The sequence below is a fragment of the Aricia agestis genome, chromosome 13 (assembly GCF_905147365.1).
Source record: "Aricia agestis chromosome 13, ilAriAges1.1, whole genome shotgun sequence".
In the NCBI taxonomy this organism is placed as follows: domain Eukaryota; kingdom Metazoa; phylum Arthropoda; class Insecta; order Lepidoptera; family Lycaenidae; genus Aricia; species Aricia agestis.
In genome coordinates, this window is record NC_056418.1 from 865291 (window position 1) to 875330 (window position 10040).

The following is a 10040-nucleotide window of genomic DNA, read 5'->3' on the forward strand; positions in this document are numbered from 1 at the left end:
ATACTTGGAAAACGTAATTTATCATACATTTAATATTTATGTTTGAACAAAACTACACAGATATCTAAGTATAATTTTAGATTAGAATAAAACATTAATGGAGGAACACGTAATGCATTTTTCTTTGTGCTAAGCAAGCTTAACTTTAAAGAACCTGCGGACTTCACCAGCAAGGCTGTGCTAAATAAATTAACATTTTCGTACTCTTCTGATGATATTAGCAATGTTTGTTGCATTCCATTCAAAGCCCGCATTAACTTTACTCCATATTATGTGGACATATGACTTAACTAATAAATTACCAAGAAGCACAGTCTTAAGAGTCTATATAACTCACTGGTTATTACAACATTAACATCATGAGGCATCCATCATCAGCACGGTGATTTACGGCCCATAGACAATATTTACCGCGCATAGACAATGGATGATACTTGACACAGACAATAGAAGAATTCGCGATTGTTTAAACAACAAAGGATATGGGAGGCTCACTAGACATTGTAAATAAATGCTTAATAAAATGACTCTTCTTTGTAGAGGTTCTTAATGTGATTAATAGGTCTTTTGGATTTTATGCCTATTGATAGTACCTTTCTGACATAAGTCTTCTAAGTATTTAAGTAACATAATATTTAAACAGTAAATAACATAGAATAAGACAGTAAAGTTGAATAAAATGTAGGCCAAAGCACAACATAGTAGCAACACCAGTTTAGTATCAGTAGGGCAAATCAAAACCAATAAGTAACCAGCAATTAGAGAAAGTATGTGTTCCGGACTCCAGAGTTGCGACACCTTACACCGCCCACAGATTATGCAAACGTTCAAGATCAAACATCACGTAATGCCATAGATAAATACAATAGACAAATATTGCTACAAATACTTCTTCTACTATAAATAGGTATACGAGTAATCAATGATACCCGCAACTCCGTTTCACCTAAATTCATTTACGTGCTAGAAACATACATTTTTCAGCAAGAAAAATATCCAACGTCCTTTTCCGTCTCTTAAATTATTTCCATACAAAATTTCTCTATATAATACGGATAAATCTTAATCGGTTTATCCATATTCCATACAGACAGATAGTCAATTGGATAGTCAATCGAACGGGCAACGATCTCGAAAAATATGGCAAAAGCTGCACATCAAATCTTTACTAATATAATAATATTAGTAAGAATTTTATGTGCAGTTTTGTGACTCATACCATAAAATTATCATTACAGAAAACTAATGTGTAGGGAACATAATATTTTGTTCAATCCGACGTGAATCGTGATCTGAACACGCATAGCCAACAATGCCTTGTCTCCCTTTATAAGGAAGATGAGCTTATTCTACCGCGCTAACCTGTAGCACAGACCAGTTATACTTTTCTCTATGCCTGTAGTAAATATTTTTGGCAGTAAGAGCAGTAATAAAATCAAATTGTCATATTTTTCGAGATCGTTGCCCGTTTCAGCAACCAGGTTTTCTGCAGGTTTCGTGGCTTATATTGCAATTCTTTGTTACCCGCTTCGGTTTCGAATCTACGGCCATACATGCCATAGCATTTAGCAATCGAAGTAGACAAACATATTTCCAATTCGGCCGTTTCTCAAGGCATGGTGAAACCAAACCTGTATACAATACATGGCGTTGTGTAAGCGGAGATTTTGTCTATGGTATTTAGTTCAGTAGCCCTTTACATTTCACAATCCCTTATCAGTGTTTGAGCAATATTATAAACAAGTAAAATAAAATGTTGCTTCTCATAATTATTTTAATTTCATTGAAATAAGATTCTTCTTTCATATTTTTAATTTGTAACTTCTCTGAAACAGCTGAACTGTTTTTGCTAAATTTTTGGTAGGTCTGATAAAGGTTTCGAATACTAAAATAATTTTTTGTCATCTGAAACTTTATAATATAGCTTAATCTTCTTCTTCTTAATATGCTTTATCAAATTACATTTTAATTCGTTCAATCCAAAGTATTATTCCGATTTTATTCTTATACTTCATAGTTCAGTCTACACTTGAAACAGATTCTTCATTCCATGCTAGTCGTGGTTTAACACAGTAACCTTGGACTACACACTTGTACATGCCATCATTATTTGAGCGGCGTCTATACATGCTAATTAAATTGAATCCGAGCCAAGGCTGACCACGTGTGGTGTCGACACACTGTTTGGTTTCCCACTTTTGCCCAACTCACGTTTGCCCTATAAGGCTCGATTTAAATGCGTCAGGACGACAGAGCGGTGTGGCCGCTATACAATAAGATAATAAGTAACTGTATGTAGCAATTTCCTTAAAAATATATATAAGCAGACGAACCTCCTCCTTTTCGGAAGTCAGTTAAAAAAATCACACAATTGCTAGTGATTTCGGTGTGTAGCGGCCGAACCGCTCGATCTCGCGGACTCATATAAATAGAGCTTTATATCCCTTGTTTCTGAAGTTTATCACTAGTATTAAATAGTATATAGCGCTTTTGACAGGCTTAGGTACTCTATACATAAACTAATCAATAAAGCCTTAGAAAAGATAAGTGTTGTCTGCGGTTTGTCACCTTTCCATAACTGTTTGTTAACTTTATGTATTAAAATAATTGGCGTTAAAATATTATATAGACGCTAATATACTCATGTTTTTAAGCAGCTACCATATAACTGCCCAAGTTTAGCGAACATTTGACAGATAGCTTATTACAAGGTGTAACGAAACTAAGTGATAATACATGTGTCCCTTATATACAGTTCCCTGTTAAAGTAGCAGCACTGAAAGAAATTTTTTTTTTTTGTGGTTTGTATATGGGCAAGTGCCCGCGCGTCATGAATGTTTCCATACAAAAGTGAAAAAAAGTTACTCTTGCGCTGCTACTTTCACAGCGGACGCTACTCTAGGGGACCCATATACACCCTAAAATATTATCACTTAAGCCGGGTCCAGACAAGTGTAACATGTAATGTAAGATTACGTATAATTTAGCGTCAACAGTGTGGACAAAGCGAATTGTCCAAACGGGCCTTTGTGCTCGCGCGAAAACCGACAGCCGATTGATAAACCCCGAGCGTTACATGTAATGCTCGTACTGCCGTCCACACGTAGAATTCGTGTTATATTACACGGTGAATTACAGTACAAGTTACACTCGTCTGTACCCGGCTTTAGTTTTGTTACACCTTATAGTATATTGGTATTTTAATGACGTTCTTCGGACCACAATCTAGTTCGTCGTTAGTGGATCACTGCGATGTCTCCGGCGATTAGCCACGACCTTGGGATCGCTCACTTTTGACGAAACCCGTTTTAGGAAAATCACTTAAGAAATTTTAAACATGTTTCTACGTATTATGCAAGATACAGGTTGTAAAAGCTCCAAAGAAAACGAACGTCATCGCAGTTCGCTAGTTTGTAAATCGTATTTTAGTTTTGATCAAAAGGTTCAAAGAAACAAAACCTAACACACTTTTGAATTTATATAATATGGATGTCAAAGGCTTGGCAACAATAGGTAAATATAAAAAAAACTTCTGTCTTTCCTTGGTAAATAATGAAACAAACTTTTCAAACCATTAGTTTACATCTAAGCGATTAGTCATCGACGGTGTTAAATTGATTAACTCTCAATTTAACACGCTGGCCGGTAATAAAATTTAAAAATCATTCCATCTGACATTGACAGATCACTTTACGCAAGATGGCGGTTAAAAAAGAGGAAAAATAGTTGACGTAGTTGCAAAATGACCATTTCACATGTACACAAGTTCATCGAAGAGTCTCGATCACCTTGAGACCGCATTCCTACGAAACCTTATTATTCTACTATTGATTTGACGGGTGACGATACATTACCACTGTGTAAAATGAATAGTAAGAAAAAATTAAAGAAATACATTAAAATCAGAAAGTGCATCAAACAATACTGTAAACTGTCACTGAAAAATAAAAAATGTATAAATAACTTATCAAAACTTGCTAAAGAAAACCAAAAATTGAATAATAATTTGCTAAATTGTAAAATTGACTTAGAGCAAATTAAATGTAGCTATGAGGCCGATGTATGCAACCTTCAGGCCGAAATTTCAATACTCCTCGACTCCTTGGATAATTTGAAAAAGAAATATGAATTGTCACAGCAAGAAATGCAGGGGCATATATCAGCTATGAATGATCTGCTGGAAGTGACTCATTACAATGAGGAGCGGGTTTACTCTCTATTGAGGGTCAACGGCTTCTCAAATAAAACAGATCGCTCTGTCTTAAATAAAGTAGCAGATATATGTTCCAGTCAGAAGGTGCATACTGAATGCCCAACACACATTACTTTGTTCAGTGACGAGTTAGGTAAAGATTTGGGTGTATATTTGAATAGAATGTGTATCGGACAATCTATCTCTAATTTTTGTATGCCCGGAGCTACATACAGTGAAATTTTAAAAAGGGCCTTAACTATGAATTATTGTCCGAATACTACATTAATAATTTTAGTTGGGAGGAAAGGAAAGGTAAATAGGAAACAGATGACTGAATTTTTGGACCAGTTATTTAGTATTGAAAATCTTAAAAAAGTTATCTTGTTTACTTTTCCTTATATACAAATGTTGCCAAAGAGTGATAATAAAGAAAATTTTGCTAGATATCAGCTGAACAGCCTTATGTATACTGCTGTAAATAATAATTGTATAATTTTGAATGACTCACATAAGGAATGTCAGGTTATAGATATCAATAATTTAGATTTTAAGGTATCCACAATGAAAAGAGATAAGTTCTTCTTATCTAATTTTTATAAACGACGTATAGCCAAGTTGCTATTTAACTTTTTATATATAAACCCAGCCAAGTTTTTGGCTTCCCCGACTACTGCTTTTATTGAGCAGAATATTAGTCATAGTGTTAACGATTTGGAATATGTTCCAAATATTTATTTAAATTAGATAATAAGACAATGGAGGACATCTCTTGCACAAATGAATTAAGTTCAAGTCTAAATGTTGAAAATCCTACCAATAACTTGATAGACTCAATTAAACTGAGGAAAAATAAATGTAATTTGATTAATCTGGTGCATCAGAATTTACAAGGTATGGTAGGTAAAGAACTTGAAATTGAGTTATTTTTAAAGGAATTTAACATTGATATTATGTGTATATCTGAACATTGGTTCAGATCACATGAACTCATTTTCAATTTCAATGATCACCAGATAGCAAGTTCGTTCAGTAGAGAAAATGCCATTAGAGGAGGCTCTCTAATTTTAATCAGAAACAATTTGAAGTTTAAGGAACGTAAGGATATCGTGAGTCTCTCTACTGAACGAATAATAGAGGTGGCCTGCATAGAGCTGAGCCATCTAATCATTGTGGGCGTATACAGGCCTCCATCAGGGTTATACGATTCTTTTGAAGTAACAATGGAACAAATTTTGTCAAAAATATGTGCATCTAATAAAAAGGTTATTATATGTGGTGATTTTAACATTAATTTATTAGATTTAACCTCCACTACTGTTAGATTCACATCTTTATTTCAATCGTATAACCTTTACAGTTTGTTTCAGGAACCTACAAGGGTCTGTGAGACTACAGCCACTTGTATTGACAACATATTTACTAATCTTATTCCTGATAAAAAAGAAATAATTAATAAGCTAAGTTCTGATCACTGTGGACAAATAGCTTCTTTTAATATGAAATGTGACAGTGACGCGAAGAAAAATCTTGTGTTTATTCCTGTGACCACAAAACGTATTGAGCAATTTAGAAGTAAATTAAATTCAAATATCCATTTATTGGATAGGTCACATAGCTCTGATGAAGCTTTTAATAAATTATTTAAGGTGATAAGAACTCAATTTAATTCAATATTTACTTCTAAAACAGTTAGAAACAGTAATAAAAAAACTAAATTTATTGAATGGGCAACAAAGGGGATTAAAATTAGTAGAAAAAGATTATATGAACTATATGATGAAAGGTGTAATAACAATAGTGAAGTATTTAAAGCATATGTTAAAAACTACTCAAAAACCTTTAGAAAAGTTTGCAAAGCTGCTAAAGCCCTGTACATAAAAAACAAAATTAAACACTCTCAAAATAAAATAAAAACAACATGGCAGGTTATAGCTGGTGAGACTGGAAATGTATCCTGTCGCAGCTCTGATTTTGAACTATACTTTGAAAATAAAAAGATTACTAATGATCAAGAAGTTGCGACGGTCTTTGAAAAGTTTTTTGCTGACATTCCGGTCTCAACGACTAAAAATTTAAATTCTTCACCTGAAGCTGCCGAAAAGCTACTCAGAGACAATGTAAAGGAGTGTGATGTCAATTTTAAGTTTAGAGAAATTAACCCCAGAGATATTATTGATACCTTTAAATTGTTGAATATTAAAAATACTGCAGATCTCTGGGGCATGTCTACAAAAATTATTAAATCAATAATTGATATCGTAGCTCCTCATCTAGCAATGATTTTTAATAACTGCATAAAAAATGGTGTTTTTCCTGACTTGATGAAGCATAGCAAGATTGTTCCTTTATTTAAAGCCGGGACTAAATCGGATCCCACTAATTTCAGGCCTATATCGATTCTACCGACCTTTAGTAAAATATTTGAAAAAATTATTTTAAAACAATTACTAGTGCATTTTAATTCAAATAATTTGCTGCACGATAACCAATACGGATTTACTAAGGGTCGATCCACAACGGATGCTGGTATAGGACTTCTTTGTAGTATTTTTGAAGCTTGGGAGGAGTCGCAGGATGCCTTAGGTGTGTTTTGCGATCTCTCCAAAGCCTTCGATTGTGTTGAGCATGCTACATTGATCAGGAAACTGCGCCACTACGGCATAAAGGACTCTGCTCTCAGCCTTTTGACTTCTTACCTTAAAAATAGGACTCAAAGGGTTGAGGTAAATAGTAAAAGGTCCAATGGAACCAAAATAGAATTAGGTGTCCCACAGGGATCTATCTTAGGCCCATTTCTTTTTCTCATCTATATAAATGACTTACCTTATCTAGTAAAGGATAATAATAATGAGATAGTGCTTTTTGCTGATGACACTTCACTTATTTTTAAAGTGAAGCGACAACAGTCGAACTACGACGAGGTAAACAGTGCTCTCTCAAAAATAGTACATTGGTTTAATGTTAATAACTTACTTTTAAATTCTAGTAAAACTAAATGTATAAAGTTTACTTTGCCCAATGTTAGGCAAATCCAAACCAATGTGCTATTAAATGATGAGAAGATGAATTTGGTAGATAACACTGTATTCCTAGGTATTACACTTGATAGTAAATTACAGTGGGGTCCTCACATTGCTAATCTAGCAGGTAGGCTCAGTTCTGCAGCATATGCAGTCAGAAAAATTAGAGAAATTTCTGACGAAGACACGGCACGATTAGTATATTTTAGTTATTTTCATAGTAGGATGTCATATGGAATCCTTTTATGGGGAAACGCTGCCGACATTAATACAATATTTGTGCTGCAGAAGCGAGCCATACGTTCTATTTATAAAATGTCTGCTTTAGAATCTCTGAGAGATAAATTTAAAGAAATTGGTATTCTAACTGTTGCTTCTCAATACATTTTGGATAATGTAATATATGTTAGAAAAAATATAAATAAATTTAAAGTTAAAAGTGACATTCACTGTAGAAATACTAGAAATAAGCACAAGCTGGACATGCCAGTGATCAGACTTAGTAAAGTCAGTAAATCTTTTAAAGGTCAATGTATACGCCTTTACAATAAAATCCCAGAAAACGTTCAAAATCTTTCCATTAATAAATTTAAAAAAGTAGTCAAAGAGCGTTTGTGTGCCAAAGCTTATTATAAGGTCAATGATTTCATAGAAGATGGCACATCTTGGGAGTAGGATGGCTTCTTGCAAGGCTACTTCTACATTATTATATTATGACTTACAATTATGTATGTTGACATTGTATATAATATTAAGTTACAAAATTGTAAACTTTATTTTAAAAGAATAATTTTTCTCTCACTTTTTTGGTAAAAAGTGGAACCCGTGCGAGTTTCTTACGCCGGTTCTTCTCGCCGGGGTAGTTCCCGAACCGGTGGTAGGCATCAGGTAGACATTCTGAAAAAATTTGATTCAAATTTACTCAGAAATAAAACATTTTTTATTTATTTATTTATTTATTTTATTAGCGGCTATTCGATGTACGAACACCTGTGTATAATAATTGGTACAATTTAATTATTGTTTACTTCGGTATTGCGCAGATTAAGCAAAACAAAGAGATTTGTTCATAAACCAAAAAGACAGAAGAAGTCAATTTGCTTTAGAGTTTTTTAAGTAAATATCCATACTAATATTATAAATGCGAATACATTGGATACTTTTTATCCCGCAAAATGTACGGTTCCCGCGAAATAAACGCGGGCGTCACCTAGATAAATAATAATTAATATAATATACTTTTTGTATTTTCATCATCATAATTTTCCTTAACCAACCTCATTCGAGTTAAAAACACCTATTTCCTTTTGCCGTCTGTCATATTTAAATATAATAAAACTATTAACATACTATTTTTATTCTAATCGCTCCTCTATTAGGAGCAAAATACCAACACGATAATTATTGACCAAAAGAGAACAAAATTACATCTTAATAGCGGAAGACTATAAAAACTTATATCTGTATTACCTAAGACCTACAAGTTTTAAATTGCCTATACGAGGTAAAAAATTAATAGTTAGTATTTTGTAACCTTTGAACACGATTTTATAGATAACAACTTTACTATAAAAATAAAAATAAACTTTTAAGTAAGTATATTTTTTTCTTAACAAAAACTAAGTTTGGACAACGACAAACCAAATGCGCATCTAAATTATTGCTTTAGAAGCCTAAGGTTGTTATTGAGGTATTTTCGAACAATAAATTTATCTTGCGCCATAAAAACAAATAAATTAAAGTATTTGTCATCTCATAAAGTTTTTGACATCTTTATGTTAACTATGATGTTTAATAATGGAATTTTCGTGGGCCCAATGACAAAATAGAGTAGGCGATGTAGGCGAACCAATAGTCATGTACGATGAACAAAAACTATTTGAGGCCTGACAGGGTGATACGATACGGTAGGTACACTTTTTTGGAGGTAAAAACCTGAGTAAAAAACTGGACTGTGGAGGTGTCTTTGTTGTTTCAAGTACATTATTATAATTATGTAGAGGAAGAAGGATTATATCAAAGGCTAATATTAAATGTAGCACAAAGGAAAATACTTTATAAAGAAACAAATATTACTATCGAAAAAACTACAATATTCGTCTCTATAATTTGAGTAATAAAATAAACGCATCCTTATTCTTTACAATTAAAGTTAGGCCTATGTTACTCGCACCATTACACATAACATACATATAACATCGCAAACATGGAATCAATATGGATCTTTACGTAGTCGGGAATTTAAAATATAATATATTAGACTACTATATTACAATGTTAAGTATTTGGCTACCGAAGTGGGCGTAACTATTTAATAATTTGTAAATCTTAATTATAAATCTGAAGTGACAAATTTCGTCACCAATGTTTGCAGTACAGTTAGAAACAACATTATTTTCTGGTCCTTTGGCACATATCAGTTAAAAATTACTTATATAACAGAGAAAGTAATTAATAAAGTCATTAATGGAAATAAAATATTATACAACAAGCAGCTAGAGTTTCGACCAGTCAAAAACATAAATTATATCAGAATAAAAATTATGTAAATAATATATCTAATGTTTTATTTACTTTAAATTTATTATATTACGAGCTTTTACCCGCGACTTCGCTCGCGTTAAGAAGTATTATTATATACAAACTTTCATCCCCTATTTGAACCCCTTGGGGTTGGAATTTATCAAAATCCTTTCTTAGCGGATGCCTATTTCATAACATCTACCTGCATGCCAAATTTCAGCCCGATCCGTCCAGTGGTTTGGGATGTGCGTTGATAGATCACTATGTCAATCAGTCAGTCACCTTTAAGTTTTATATATATA